We start from the raw sequence: 17,263 nt of genomic DNA on the forward strand, positions 1-17,263 counted from the left end.
TAATACTCCTAAAGCCTCAAAGGACATATCATGGGATTCTCACATGAAACCAGAGGTGTGGAACACTTGCCCATGCAGGCGGGATCTATCCACATGTTTAGTCCATGCATGCAAGGTACAATTACTTACAGTTAACTCAAATGAAAGTCACTTACATAGTGCTTATTCTGAAAACTGCCATTGGTCATGCCCCCTTCCTACATAGCGCACCCCTCTTTGAAACTTTAATACGCAACTATTTAGTTATTTGTCTGGTTATTTCCAATAGTACTAACAAAAACAATGAAGAGACACCACCACATGTTTTATTTTCTATAAGGAGCAAGCCCTCCTCCACTGTTTCACAATACATAGGGAGTCCATTAGACCCTGACAGGTTTACTCCGCCTACCACTGCAGCAGAGAGATGTACTTCGCAGACCTAGCAGACATCCAGCTGCCATATTTTAAAGATTGCCACTTGCTTAGTGGAGATCAATATGCGTTCAGAGGAGCTGCTGCTATGGCGAGTTCTCTGCGGTCACTTAAAATTGCTGAGTGGCCACCATATTTCAGGAGGCCCCTCAGAAAACGTTTTTTTACCAAACAAACTTACATAGTGGGATGTTGTTTTTCTAAAACAAATAATGAATGACCTTGACTCCCTGAGAGTTTTCTCCCAGGCTGTGGGGTTCATTTTGAGGTTTTGCTTGAGACAGTGTGCTTGACCTGGCTTCAAAATCATTTGCTTAAAAAAAAGATCAAAACAGGCTTAGAGCCTGCCCATTACATACCAGTACTTTTCATTGGTTGGCTTCTATGTCAATCTCATTTTATTCCTCCCAGTTGCTCGTCACCTCCTGCTTTCTCCCTGGGCTTCTGTCCCTACTGTGGAGCATGGACCTAGCATAGCTTCCTGTTGGCGGCCACTGTCCTTCCACTGGGCGCACTCGCCTCCAGGTCCTTTTTTTGTACTTTTTGCCTTGCATTTTAAAAGAGAGAATGGCACTGTGCGATCTCCCCGGCCCTCCTCACGCAGTTCAATGTTGCTTCTCCATTCCCTCTGCCTCCAGTGCTCTCTGGTGTTGTTCACCCCCCATGCCCTCCTCCCACTGTCCATTGCTTGCTGCTTCCTCCCTCCTTTTGCACTGCTCCCTGGGGTTGCTTAACTGTCCGTTATTCCTGTTCATCCTCTCCCCCTCACCTCCGTCATGTTGCTTGCTGCTTCCCCAGCACTTAGACATATTACACAGCAGTGCGGGCTGCTGTACAATGCGGCTTAAAGACAAAATAGTACAATAATGTGGTCAAAGTTGGCCTTCTCATAATTCTTTTTCCTTTACTTTAAGCCATGTTGCACAGCAGTCCATGCTGCTGTGCAGCATGTCTAAAAGAAATCACTGACAAAACCTAAAGGATCTCGCATCAGTGAAATCTGTTGCCTCTGTTTTGGCCCAACAACCTTCTCCTGGCAGTCCTGAACAGAAAAGAGTACAACAGAGTGTCTGCCATAAACAAGGGGTACTATTGATGTACTTACACGGACGGCCCATGCCTATCTGGCCATCGGTGTTAGGTTTCTGCGCTGGCAGCGCCGGCAGAAGCGAGATGGTACGACCGTCTGAATACAGCAGGTGCACCGTCAGTTTGACGGACATAGAGCAGGTGGACCATCAGTTCTGACGGACATAGAGCAGGTGGACCATCAGTTTGAACCATCAGTTTGACGGACACAGAGCAGGTGGACCATCAGCTTGACGGACACAGAGCAGGTGAACCATCAGTTTGACGGACATAGAGCAGGTGAACCATCAGTTTGACGGACATAGAGCAGGTGAACCATCAGTTTGATGGACATAGAGCAGGTGGACCGTCAGTTTGAGGGACACAGAGCAGGTGAACCGTCAGTTTGAGGGACACAGAGCGGGTGAACCATCAGTTTGAACCATCAGTTTGATGGACATAGAGCAGGTGGACCATCAGCTTGACGGACATAGAGCAGGTGGACCATCAGTTCTGACGGACATAGAGCAGGTGGACCATCAGCTTGACGGACACAGAGCAGGTGGACCATCAGTTCTGACGGACATAGAGCAGGTGGACCATCAGTTTGAACCATCAGTTTGACGGACACAGAGCAGGTGGACCATCAGCTTGATGGACACAGAGCAGGTGAACTATCAGTTTGACGGACATAGAGCAGGTGAACCATCAGTTTGACGGACATAGAGCAGGTGAACCATCAGTTTGATGGACATAGAGCAGGTGGACCGTCAGTTTGAGGGACACAGAGCAGGTGAACCGTCAGTTTGAGGGACACAGAGCGGGTGAACCATCAGTTTGAACCATCAGTTTGATGGACATAGAGCAGGTGGACCATCAGCTTGACGGACATAGAGCAGGTGGACCATCAGTTCTGACGGACATAGAGCAGGTGGACCATCAGCTTGACGGACACAGAGCAGGTGAACCATCAGTTTGACGGACATAGAGCAGGTGAACCATCAGGTTGACGGACACAGAGCAGGTGAACCATCAGTTTGACGGACACAGAGCAGGTGAACCATCAGTTTGAACCATCAGTTTGACGGACACAGAGCGGGTCGACCATCAGCTTGATGGACACAGAGCAGGTGAACCATCAGTTTGACGGACACAGAGCAGGTGAACCATCAGTTTGAACCATCAGTTTGACGGACACAGAGCGGGTGGACCATCATTTTGACGGACACAGAGCAGGTGAACCATCAGTTTGACGGACATAGAGCAGGTGAACCATCAGTTAGACGGACACAGAGCAGGTGAACCATCAGTTTGACGGACACAGAGCAGGTGAACCATCAGTTTGAGGGACACAGAGCAGGTGAGCCATCAGTCTGACGGATATAGAGCAGGTGAACCATCAGTCTGACGGATATAGAGCAGGTGAACCATCAGTTTGAGGGACACAGAGCAGGTGAACCATCAGTTTGAGGGACACAGAGCAGGTGAACCATCAGTTTGACAGACACAGAGCAGGTGAACCATCAGTTTTAACCATCAGTTTGACGGACACAGAGCAGGTGAACCATCAGTTTGACGGACTCAGAGCAGGTGAGCCATCAGTTTGACGGACACAGAGCAGGTGAACCGTCAGTTTGACAGACACAGAACAGGTGGACCATCAGTTTGACGGACACAGAGCAGGTGAACCATCAGTTTGAACCATCAGTTTGACGGACACAGAGCGGGTGGACCATCAGCTTGACGGACACAGAGCAGGTGAACCATCAGTTTGACGGACACAGAGCAGGTGAACCATCAGTTTGACGGACACAGAGCAGGTGAACCATCAGTTTGAACCATCAGTTTGACGGACACAGAGCGGGTGGACCATCAGCTTGACGGACACAGAGCAGGTGAACCATCAGTTTGACGGACATAGAGCAGGTGAACCATCAGTTTGACGGACACAGAGCAGGTGAACCATCAGTTTGACGGACACAGAGCAGGTGAACCATCAGTTTGAGGGACACAGAGCAGGTGAGCCATCAGTCTGACGGATATAGAGCAGGTAAACCATCAGTCTGACGGATATAGAGCAGGTGAACCATCAGTTTGAGGGACACAGAGCAGGTGAACCATCAGTTTGAGGGACACAGAGCAGGTGAACCATCAGTTTGACAGACACAGAGCAGGTGAACCATCAGTTTTAACCATCAGTTTGACGGACACAGAGCAGGTGAACCATCAGTTTGACGGACTCAGAGCAGGTGAGCCATCAGTTTGACGGACACAGAGCAGGTGAACCGTCAGTTTGACAGACACAGAACAGGTGGACCATCAGTTTGATGGACACAGAGCAGGTGAACCATCAGTTTGAACCATCAGTTTGACGGACACAGAGCGGGTGGACCATCAGCTTGACGGACACAGAGCAGGTGAACCATCAGTTTGACGAACACAGAGCAGGTGAACCATCAGTATGACGGACACAGAGCAGGTGAACCATCAGTTTGAACGGACACAGAGCGGGTGGACCATCAGCTTGACGGACACAGAGCAGGTGAACCATCAGTTTGACGGACACAGAGCAGGTGAACCATCAGTTTGACGGACACAGAGCAGGTGAACCATCAGTTTGAGGGACACAGAGCAGGTGAGCCATCAGTCTGACGGATATAGAGCAGGTGAACCATCAGTCTGACGGATATAGAGCAGGTGAACCATCAGTTTGAGGGACACAGAGCAGGTGAACCATCAGTTTGAGGGACACAGAGCAGGTGAACCATCAGTTTGACAGACACAGAGCAGGTGAACCATCAGCTTTAACCATCAGTTTGACGAACACAGAGCAGGTGAACCATCAGTTTGACGGACTCAGAGCAGGTGAGCCATCAGTTTGACGGACACAGAGCAGGTGAACCGTCAGTTTGACAGACACAGAACAGGTGGACCATCAGTTTGACGGACATAGAGCAGGTGAACCATCAGTTTGATGGACTCAAGACAGGTGAACCGTCAGTTTGACGGACACAGAGCAGGTGAACCATCAGTTTGGACCATCAGTTTGACGGACTTAAGACAGGTGAACCGTCAGTTTGACGGATATAGAGCAGGTGAACCATCAGTTTAACGGACTTAAGACAGGTGAACCGTCAGTTTGACGGACACAGAGCAGGTGAACCATCAGTTTGGACCATCAGTTTGACGGACGGGGTGTTTTACGGCATTCGTGTCAGAGTACCCTGTCGTGCTGGGGGCTGGAGCACTCGCCACGGGTGGGACAGTATTGTGTGAGCTGGTAGCTGATGAGTCAAAAGACTGACAGTTTTTCATATTTTTTCCTTAGAAAAACATTCAGCAGAGAATTGAAAAGATCTTCTGAGGGAAAGAAGATGGTGAGGCAAGAGACTGGAAGAGATGCTTAAAATTTAAAGACGTCCATAGACAAGTGTCTGGCTGAGGTTATGGAGAAAGCATGGTTATGTACTACATGTCCAGCCTCACTGGATGTATTACTGATCCCACATGGCTGGTGTACTACTGATCCAATATGGACTGGTGTACTACTGATCCAGCATGGACGGGTGGACTACTAATCCAACATGGGTGTATTACTGATCCAATATAGATGGGTGGACTATTAATCCAATATGGGAGGTGTACTACTGATCCAACATGGATGGGTGGACTACTAATCCAACATGGGTGTATTACTGATCCAATATAGATGGGTGGACTACTAATCCAATATGGGAGGTGTACTACTGATCCAGCATGGATGGGTGGACTACTAATCCAACATGCCGGGTGTATTACTGATTCAACATGGATGGGTGGACTACTAATCCAACATGGCTGGTGTACTACTGATCCAACAAGGCAAGTGTATTACTGATCCAGCATGGGTGGGTGGACGACTAATCCAATATGGCAGGTGTACTACTGATCCAACATGGATCGGTGGACCACTAATCCAACATGGCGGGTTTATTACTGATCCAGCATGGATGGGTGGACTACTAATCCAACACAGCGGGTGTATTACTGATCCCTAGGATGGGTAGGGGTAAAAACCCTACCCACCCTAAAGCCTAAAAATTCCCTTACAACCCAAAAATCCACACCCACCCCAAACACCCATTACCCCTCAAAAATCTACGCCCACCCTAAACACCCCTTACCACCCAAAATCCGCAACCAACCCTAAACACCCCTTACCACCCAAAACCCATACCCACCCTAAAACCTAAACAGTCCTTACCACCCTAAAGCCCATACCCACCCTAAACCTAAAAATGCCCTTACTACCCCAAAACCCACACCCACCCTAAACCTAAAAATGCCCTTACTACCCTAAAACCCATATCCAACCTATAATCTAAAAATGTCCTTACCACCAACAAACCATACCCACCCTAAATACCCCTTACCACCCAAACACCCATACCCACCATAAAATCTAAAAATGCCTTTACATACCCAAAACCCATACCGACCGTAAAACCTAAAAATGTCCTTAACACCCCAAAACCCATATCCAGACTTAAACCTATATACATACACATATATATATATATATGTATATATATATATATATGTAATATATATATATATTACATATATATATATATATACACACACACCTTTCCACCTACAAATCCTACCCACCCTAAATCCTAAAAATTCCCTTACAACCCAAAAATCTACACCCACCCTAAACACCCCTTACCACCCAAAATCCCCAACCAACCCTAAACACCCCTTACTACCCAAAACCCATACCCACCCTAAACCTAAACATGCTCTTACTACCTCAAAACCCACACCCACCCTAAACCTAAAAATGCCCATACTACCTTAAAACCCACATCCAAGTTATAATCTAAAAATGCCCTTACCACCCAACATCCCATACCCACCCTAAATACCCCTTACCACCCAAAAACCCATACCCACCATAAAATCTAAAAATGCCCTTACCACCCCAAAACCCATATCAACTCTTAAACCTAAAAAATGCCCATACCACCTCAAAACCCATACCGACCGTAAAACCTAAAAATGTCCTTAACACCCCAAAACCCATATCCAGACTTAAGCCTAAAAATGCCCTTACCACCCCAAAACCCATACTGACCCCAAAACCTAAATATGTCTTTATCACCCCAAAACCCATACCCACCCTTACCCCTAAAAATGCCCTACCACCCAAAATCCCATACAAATCCTACAAACTAAACAGCCCTTACCACCCCAAAACCCACACCTACTCTAAAACCTAAAAATCCCCTTACCATCCAATGTTTATATCTATATATAAACACTCAAACCACTTAACACTTACCTGTACTCACCTTTTAAACCTTTACCACACATCGCGTGCACCTTTACCATTCGTGCCTTTAAATTAAAAAAAAAATACTTCTCTTTAAAACCTTTACCACACATCTACCTTTACCATTCATGCCTTTACAATGAAATGTACGTTCATGGTAGAGGCATGGGTGGTAAAGACATGCATGGTAAATGCATATGCGTGGTAAAGACATGCACAGTAAATGCATATGCGTGGTAAAGACATGCACGGTAAATGCATATGCGTGGTAAAGACATGCACGGTAAATGCATATGCGTGGTAAAGACATGCGTGGTAAAGACATGCAAGGTAAATGCATATGCGTGGTAAATACATGCGTGGTAAAGACATGCAAGGTAAATGCATATGCGTGGTAAAGACATGCATGGTAAAAGCATACGCGTGGTAAATACATGCGTGGTAAAGACATGCAAGATAAATGCATATGCGTGGTAAAGACATGCACGGTAAATGCATATGCGTGGTAAAGACATGCACGGTAAATGCATATACGTGGTAAAGACATGCGTGGTAAAGACATGCAAGGTAAATGTATATGCGTGGTAAAGACATGCATGGTAAATGCATATGCGTGGTAAAGACATGCCCGGTAAATGCATATGCGTGGTAAAGACATGCACGGTAAATGCATATACGTGGTAAAGACATGCACGGTAAAGACATGCAAGGTAAATGTATATGCGTGGTAAAGACATGCACGGTAAATGCATATGTGTGGTAAATACATGCGTGGTAAAGACATGCAAGGTAAATGTATATGCGTGGTAAAGACATGCACGGTAAATGCATATGCGTGGTAAATACATGCGTGGTAAAGACATGCAAGGTAAATGTATATGTGTGGTAAAGACATGCATGGTAAATGCATATAAGTGGTAAATACATGCGTGGTAAAGACATGCAAGGTAAATGCATATGCGTGGTAAAGACATGCATGGAAAATGCATATGCGTGGTAAAGACATGCAAGGTAAATGCATATGCGTGGTAAAGACATGCATGGTAAATGCATATGCGTGGTAAAGACATGCGTGGTAAATGCATATGCGTGGTAAAGACATGCAAGGTAAATGCATATGCGTGGTAAAGACATGCAAGGTAAATGCATATACGTGGTAAAGACATGCGTGGTAAAGACATGCAAGGTAAATGTATATGCGTGGTAAAGACATGCACGGTAAATGCATATGCGTGGTAAATACATGCGTGGTAAAGACATGCAAGGTAAATGTATATGCGTGGTAAATACATGCGTGGTAAAGACGTGCAAGGTAAATGTATATGCTTGGTAAAGACATGCATGGTAAATGCATATACGTGGTAAATACATGCGTGGTAAAGACATGCAAGGTAAATGCATATGCGTGGTAAAGAGATGCATGGTAAATGCATATACATGGTAAATACATGCGTGGTAAAGACATGCATGGTAAATGCATATGCGTGGTAAAGACATGCATGGTAAATGCATATGCGTGGTAAAGACATGCAAGGTAAATGCATATGCGTGGTAAGGACATGCATGGTAAATGCATATGCGTGGTAAAGACATGCATGGTAAATGCATATGCGTGGTAAAGACATGCGTGGTAAATGCATATGCGTGGTAAAGACATGCACGGTAAATGCATATGCGTGGTAAAGACATGCGTGGTAAAGACATGCAAGGTAAATGCATATGCGTGGTAAAGAGATGCAAGGTAAATGCATATGCGTGGAAAAGACATGCACGGTAAATGCATATGCGTGGTAAAGAGATGCAAGGTAAATGCATATGCGTGGTAAAGACATGCAAGGTAAATGCATATGTGTGGTAAAGACATGCGTGGTAAAGACATGCACGGTAAATGCAGTGCGCTGTAGTTGCTGCGTTGTAAGTGATGTTACCCTTTCAGGGTAGCAGGACAGAGCAGTCCAGGGCTCACTCAAGAAGGTGAGGAGGGTTAAGACATCAGGGGCCTGATTTATATTTCATTAGTGCCACATTTGTGTCATTTTGTGACGTGAAAGCAGCGCAAACTTCCAAAATATAATTGAATTTTATACGTTTGCGCCACTTTTGCATCAAAAAATGATGCAAATGCGGTGTTCAAAAAGTGTAAATCAGGCCCTACAAATACAGGGTACACTGTACTAATAAGATCAATCCCCAGTCAGTGCTTTACTTTTAGAAAGAAACATACTTTAATACGCATAAGAGAAACATACTACACATAAAACTAGGATAAACAGTGAAAACCAGACATCTCCACAACCCTCAGGGCCTGTTCTGACCCCAAACAGTATTATAGCGCCTAGACACTAAGCACTATACAAACACAGTTAGCATGTAGTCTCACAATTAGCATTGCATGCCACAGACCATGTTGCACAGGGTTGCCCTCATTCGCTAGAGCCATGATACCAATCCTTGTATTGCAGTGATGTAGTTTCAGCATATGATGTGAAGTCAAACATTCCAGATCAGCCCCAGACCACACGATCCAAACAGAAGTGCCCTCCCGTCCTTAGCAAGGACACCGCTCTGGTGGTGTCAGGGATCTGATCACAGGTGCCTGATGTCTTGGCACAGTTTACTGAGTCCACCTAGTCCAGTAGCCACTGGCTAGCTGTAAGAGGGTATTAGCCAGAGTGTCAGTACACCCTGTACACCCATGTATCACAAACAGAAAGGTAGGGGGCCTGTACCACAGAACACTCTTCCCCAGCTACAGATTGTAACTGTATGGGGGGTCTGGGCAGAAGTGACCTCACCTTCAAAGGACTGCTGGAATCAAGCCTCCCCGTCCCCGTCTGTCTCTGTTGATGTGCTGCAAGCTTCCTTCTCTTGAGCAGCAGTTTGCAATTTCCTTGTCTTCCAAGCCGAAGCTCGACAAGCCTCACAGCACAGCTGGTCCCCGGCATTCAGGCTGCTGATTGAAGCCTTTCCTCCTTCACAGCAGAATCCATCCATCACAGGGAAAACTCTCAAGTTAAGATGCAGTGAGCAAGCTTCCTTGCCTTTACACTGCGGGCCCACAGCTGGCTTCAGTAGATGCTTGTTAGAACTAAAGACCAGTATTGAACAACCACTGATCACTCAAGGTAGACTTTTATCACCTTTTATTGATAGTTTGATCCAATCAGATGGTCTGCTACTTTTGAATCCTGGGTCTCCCTCCACTCATGAGGCACATGTGTGTCATGCTCACTGCATGTGCAAGGCATGCAAGGATGAGTTTCAGTCCTTCAAGACAGGCTCTTGACTGAGCCCTGGCTATTACTCAGAGAGGAATTTTATTTAACTCTGAACCAGGAGGCACTGACCATCACAGAACAGGAAGGCGGAAAGGCCTCTCCTAGCAGTTAGTGCAGCTAAACACAGATAAGAGCAAGTGTCCATCCCCAGCCCACCAGGCTTCTCCAAGGGATAGGGAGGGGCGCTGGGGAGCTGGAACGTCAAGCAGAACAGCTCAGCTCACAGTAAACACAAAGGCTCACCTCACGGTTCTCCCGTAGGGAACCTACTGGCTCTCAAACACACATCCCAGGTAGACAAAGGCAGCAGGACCACAGGCAAAGACTGCACAGACTTGATCTGGAGGGCGGCTGACGCCACCCCCATACCCCCGCACCAACGGTACAAGGACACAGGTATCCTTGAATATAGATTTACTGCTGTCACCACTGTCAGTCTACCACCCCCTTGGGAGAGAGGACAGTAGCCACTCTCTCTGAAATAGGGGTGCACTGTTTATGCCCCCCCTACCTCAGAGCTAAGCTCTAGGGTCTCAATTCATGTAAACAGGGAGATCCTCAGTGGACATGCATGTTTGCCATGTTCACTGAGGGAGGGTTGCAGAATCCATACAGTAACTTTATGTGACTTGCCTGTAGATCACCATCAGGCAGGGGAAGCACGCTCTCCAGAGACATGCAGAAGACGTACCGTCCCAACAGCATGTATTACTGGTTCATCATGGAAGGGTACATTACTCATCCAACATGGCAGGTGTACTACTGATCCAACATGGTGAATGTGCTTCTGATCCAACATGGTGGATGAACTACTGATCGAACATAGCACGTGTACTACTGATCCAACATGGCAGGTGTACTACTGATCCAAAATGGTGAGTGTACTACTGATCCAACATGGTGAATCTGCTGCTGATCCAACATGGTGGATGAACTACTGATCGAACATAGCACGTGTACTACTGATCCAACATGGCAGGTGTACTACTGATCCAAAATGGTGGGTGTACTACTGATCCAACATGGATGGGTGTATTCCTGATCCAACATGATGAATGTACTGCTGGTCCAAAATTGCAGGTGTACTACTGATGCACCATGGCAGATGTATTACTTGTCCAGCATGGTGGGTGTTCTACTGATTCAACATGGCAGGTGCACTACTGATCCAACATGGCGAGTGTAGTACTGATCAAATATGACAGGTGTATTATTCATCCAGCATGGCAGGTGTACTACTGATTCAACATGGAAGGTGTATTACTGATCTAACATGGAGGGTGTACTACTGATTCAACATGGAAGGTGTATTACTGATCTAACATGGAGGGTGTACTACTGCTTCAACATGGAAGATGTATTACTGATCTAACATGAGGGTGTACTACGGATCTAAAAGTTTGGGTGTACTACTGATCCAGAATGATGGGTGCACTACTGATCCGACATGGTGGGTGTACTACTGATCCAACATGGGTGGATGGACTATTGATCCAACAGAGTGGGTGGACTACTGATCCAACATGGATGGGCAAATTACTGTTCTGACATGGGAGGTGTACTACTGATCTAACATGGTGTGCATACTACTGATGCAGCATGGAGGGTGTACTACTGATTCAACATGGAGGGTGTACTACTGATGCAGCATGGAGGGTGTACTACTGATTCAACATGGCAGATGTTCTACTGATCCAACATGGTAAGTGTCCTACTGATCCAACATGGTGGGTGTACTACTGATCTAAGATGGAGGGTGTAGTACTGATCGAACAGGTGTACTACTGATCCAACATGCATGGGAGCAGTCCTGATCCAGCATGGCAGGTGTACTGCTGGTCCAACATGGTGGGTGTACTTCTGATCCAACATGGTGGGTGTACTACTGATCCAATGTAGCAGGTGTAATACTGATGCAGCATGGCAGATGTACTACTGGTCCAACATGGTGGGTGTACTACTGATCCACCATGGTGGGTGTACTACTCATCCAACATGTCAGATGTACAACTGATCCAACATAGCGGATGTACTACTGATCCAGCATGGTGGCTGTTCTACTGATCCAACATGGCAGGTGTACTACTGATCCAACATGGTGAATGTACTACTGATCCAACATGGCGAGTGTAGTACTGATCCAACATGGTGGGTGTTCTACTGATCCAACATGGCAGGTGTACTACTGATCCAACATGGTGAATGTACTACTGATCCAACATGGCAGGTGTACTACTGATCTAACATGGTGAATGTACTACTGATTCAACATGGCGAGTGTAGTACTGATCCAACATGGATGGGTAAATTACTGATCCAACATGGCAGGTGTACTACTGATCCAACCTGGTGAATGTACTACTGATCCAACATGGTGAGTGTAGTACTGATCCAACATGGTGAATGTACTACTGATCCAACATGGCAGGTGTACTACTGATCCAACATGGTGAATGTACTACTGATCCAACATGGCAGGTGTACTACTGATCTAACATGGTGAATGTACTACTGATCCAACATGGTGAATGTACTACTGATCCAACATGGTGAATGTACTACTGATCCAACATGGTGAGTGTAGTACTGATCCAACATGGTGAATGTACTACTGATCCAACATGGCAGGTGTACTACTGATCCAACATGGTGAATGTACTACTGATCCAACATGGCGAGTGTAGTACTGATCCAACATGGATGGGTAAATTACTGATCCAACATGGCAGGTGTACTACTGATCCAACCTGGTGAGTGTATTACTCCTATAAGGCGCGTGTACAACTGATGTAATATGTAATATGGCAGGTGTATTACTGATCTAACATGGAGGGTGTACTACTGACCTAACATCGTGAGTGTGCTGCTGATCTAACATGGATGGCAGTACTACTACTGATCCAACATTGTAGGTGAACCACTGATCTCACATGGCAGGTGTACTTATGATCCAACATGGCGAGTGTATTACTGATCCAACATGGATGGGTGTACTACTGATCCAACATGGATGGGTGTACTACTGATCTAACATGGAGGGTGTACTACTGATCTAACACGGAGGGCGTACTACTGATCCCAGATGACAGGTGTGCTACTGATCTAACATGAATGGGTGTACTACTGATCTAACACGGAGGGTGTACTACTGATCTAACACGGAGGGTGTACTACTGAGCTAACATGAAGGGTGTACTACTGATCTAACATGGAGGGTGTACTACTGATCCCAGATGACAGGTGTGCTACTGATCTAACATGAATGGGTGTACTGCTGATCTAACACGGAGGGTGTACTACTGAGCTAACATGGAGGGTGTACTACTGATCCCAGATGACAGGTGTGCTACTGATCTAACATGAATGGGTGTACTACTGATCTAACATGGAGGGTGTACTACTGATCTAACATGAATGGGTGTACTACTGATCTAACATGGCGAGTGTGCTACTGATCTAACATGAATGGGTGTACTACTGATCTAACATGGAGGGTGTACTACTGATCCACCATGGATGGGTGTACTACTGATCCCAGATGACAGGTGTGCTACTGATCTAACATGAATGGGTGTACTACTGATCTAACACGGAGGGTGTACTACTGATCTAACACGGAGGGTGTACTACTGAGCTAACATGGAGGGTGTACTACTGATCTAACACGGAGGGTGTACCACTGATCTAACATGGAGGGTGTACTACTGATCCCAGATGACAGGTGTGCTACTGATCTAACATGAATGGGTGTACTACTGATCTGACACGGAGGGTGTACTACTGATCTAACACGGAGGGTGTACTACTGAGCTAACATGGAGGGTGTACTACTGATCTAACACAGAGGGTGTACTACTGATCTAACACGGAGGGTGTACTACTGATCTAACATGGAGGGTGTGCTACTGATCTAACACAGAGGGCGTACTACTGATCCCAGATGACAGGTGTGCTACTGATCTCACATGAATGGGTGTACTACTGATCTAACACGGAGGGTGTACTACTGATCTACCATGGAGGGTGTAATACTGATCCCAGATGACAGGTGTGCTACCAATCCAACATGCATGGGTGTACTTATGATCCAGCATTGCAGGTGTACTACTGATCCAGCACAGCAGGTGTACAGCTGGTCCAACATGGTGGGTGTACTACTGATCCAGGATGGAGAGTGTACTACTGATCCAATATGGTAGGTGTATTACTCAATGAACGTGGAGGGTGTACTACTGATCCAGCATGGAAGGAGTACTACTGATCCAGCACGGTGGGTGTACTTCTGATCCAACATGGTGGGTGCACTACTGATCCAACATGGATGGGTAAATTACTGATCCAACATTGCAGGTGTACTACTGATCCAACCTGGTGAGTGTATTACTCCTATATGCCCCGTGTACAACTGATGTAATATGGCAGGTGTATTACTGATCCAACAATGAGGGTGTACTACTGATACAAAATGGGGGATGGACTCCTGATCCACCATGGATGGGTGTACTGCTGGTCCCAGATGACAGGTGTGCTACTGATCTAACATGGCGGGTGTACTACTGATCTAACACGGAGGGTGTACTACTGATCCACCATGGAGGGTGTACTGCTGATCTAACGTGGAGGGTGTACTACTGATCCAACATGGAGGGTGTACTACTGATCTAACACGGAGGGTGTACTGCTGATCTAACACGGAGGGTGTACTACTGATCTACCATGAATGGATGTACTACTGATCTAACATGGAGGGTGTACTACTGATCTACCATGAATGGGTGTACTACTGATCTAACATGGAGGGTGTACTACTGATCTACCATGAATGGGTGTACTACTGATCTAACATGGAGGGTGTACTACTGAGCTAACATGGAGGGTGTACTACTGAGCTAACATGGAGGGTGTACTATTGATCCCAGATGACAGGTGTGCTACTGATCTCACATGAATGGGTGTACTACTGATCTAACATGGATGGTGTACTACTGATCTAACATGGAGGGTGTACTACTGATCTAACATGGAGGGTGTGCTGCTGATCCAACATGGTAGGTGAACCACTGATCTCACATGGCAGATGTACTTATGATCCAACATGGCGAGTGTACTACGGATCCAACATGGATGGGTGTACTACTGATCTAACATGGAGGGTGTACTACTGATCTAACACGGAGGGTGTACTGCTGATCTAACACGGAGGGTGTACTACTGATCTACCATGAATGGATGTACTACTGATCTAACATGGAGGGTGTACTACTGATCTACCATGAATGGATGTACTACTGATCTAACATGGAGGGTGTACTACTGATCTACCATGAATGGGTGTACTACTGATCTAACATGGAGGGTGTACTACTGAGCTAACATGGAGGGTGTACTACTGATCCCAGATGACAGGTGTGCTACTGATCTCACATGAATGGGTGTACTACTGATCTAACATGGAGGGTGTACTACTGATCTAACATGGAGGGTGTACTACTGATCTAACATGGAGGGTGTGCTGCTGATCCAACATGGTAGGTGAACCACTGATCTCACATGGCAGATGTACTTATGATCCAACATGGCGAGTGTACTACGGATCCAACATGGAGGGTGTACTACTGATCTAACATGGAGGGTGTACTACTGATCTAACATGGAGGGTGTGCTGCTGATCCAACATGGTAGGTGAACCACCGATCTCACATGGCAGATGTACTTATGATCCAACATGGCGAGTGTACTACGGATCCAACATGGTGGGTGTACTACTGATCCAGCATGGATGGGTGTAAATTAAAAAAAATGGATGGACTATTGATGCAACAGAGTCGGTGGACTACTGATCCAACATGGATGGGTGAATTACTGATCCAACATGGCAGGTGTACTACTGATCTAGCATGGTGTGCATACTACTGATGTAGCATGGAGGGTTTACTACTGATCCAACATGGAGGGTGTACTACTGTTCCAGCATGATAGGTGTACTACTGATCCAACATGGCAAGTGTACTACTGATCCAACATGGCAAGTGTACTACTGATCCAACATGGAGGGTGTACTACTGACCCAATATGGAGGGTGCACTACTGATCCAACATGGATAGGTGTACTACTGATCTACCATTGTGGGTGTACTACTGACGCAATATGGACGGTGTACTACTGATCCAACGTGGAGGGTATACTACTGACCCAATATGGAGGGTGTACTACTGACCCAACATGGCGGAAGTACTACTGATCCAACATGGTGAGTGTACTACTGATCCAACATGGCGGATGTACTACTGATCCAACATAGCGGGTGTACTACTGATTCAATGTGGAGGGTGTACTACTGATTCAACATGGAGGGTGTACTACTGACCCACCGTGGAGGGTCTACTGCTGATCCAACATAGCGGGTGTACTACTGATTCAACGTGGAGGGTGTACTACTGCCCAACGTGGAGGGTGTACTACTGACCCAACGTGGAGGGTGTACTGCTGATCCAACATAGCGGGTGCCTTTTACTGTTCATCTCTTGTTTCCCTTTGCCTGAAAAATGGAGTTTTGTTTCCATTTTTTAAGTGTAGGCAGTGTCTGTGGGACCCCTGACTGCTCTGAAAAAATGTTGACGCCCACGTTCATAAAGAGGCCCTTGGGGACCTCTTCCCATTTGCGAATGGGTTACCACCAACTTGAAATTGGTGGTAACATGTGAATGGTTTGCAACTGCATTCTGGATGCAAAACATTTATACATCCCCCTGCGACTCGCTGTTAGGAAGGGACGACCCCTTACCCTGCCCCTTCCTAATACCGACTCACAAGCCCTATTTAGCAATTCGGTAATAGGTTACTGACTCTCAAAATAGGGTTAGTACACGAGAAAAGGCTATTTTGCGGTCACAAACAGCCCGCTCCTCCGTTTGCGACCGTTAAAACGTTATGTACATGTGGCCCCCAATCTCTTGAATCCTCCTGAAGCCTCTACTGGGAAGAGCTACTTCTGGCCTTTATTGCTGGATCTCTACTGAATCCATACTGGATCTTCCGAGACCCATGGACAATGGATCGGGTACCAGCCAGGGACCCCTGTTTCCTACATGTACTTCTCTATCCTTCGGAACCGACCTAGGTTCTTGGATGCTAGTCTGACTGACACGCTGAGCCACAAAGCAACACTGTAACATTTATCACATT

Source organism: Pleurodeles waltl, chromosome 4_2, assembly GCF_031143425.1.
Source record: "Pleurodeles waltl isolate 20211129_DDA chromosome 4_2, aPleWal1.hap1.20221129, whole genome shotgun sequence".
NCBI classification, from domain to species: Eukaryota; Metazoa; Chordata; class Amphibia; order Caudata; family Salamandridae; genus Pleurodeles; species Pleurodeles waltl.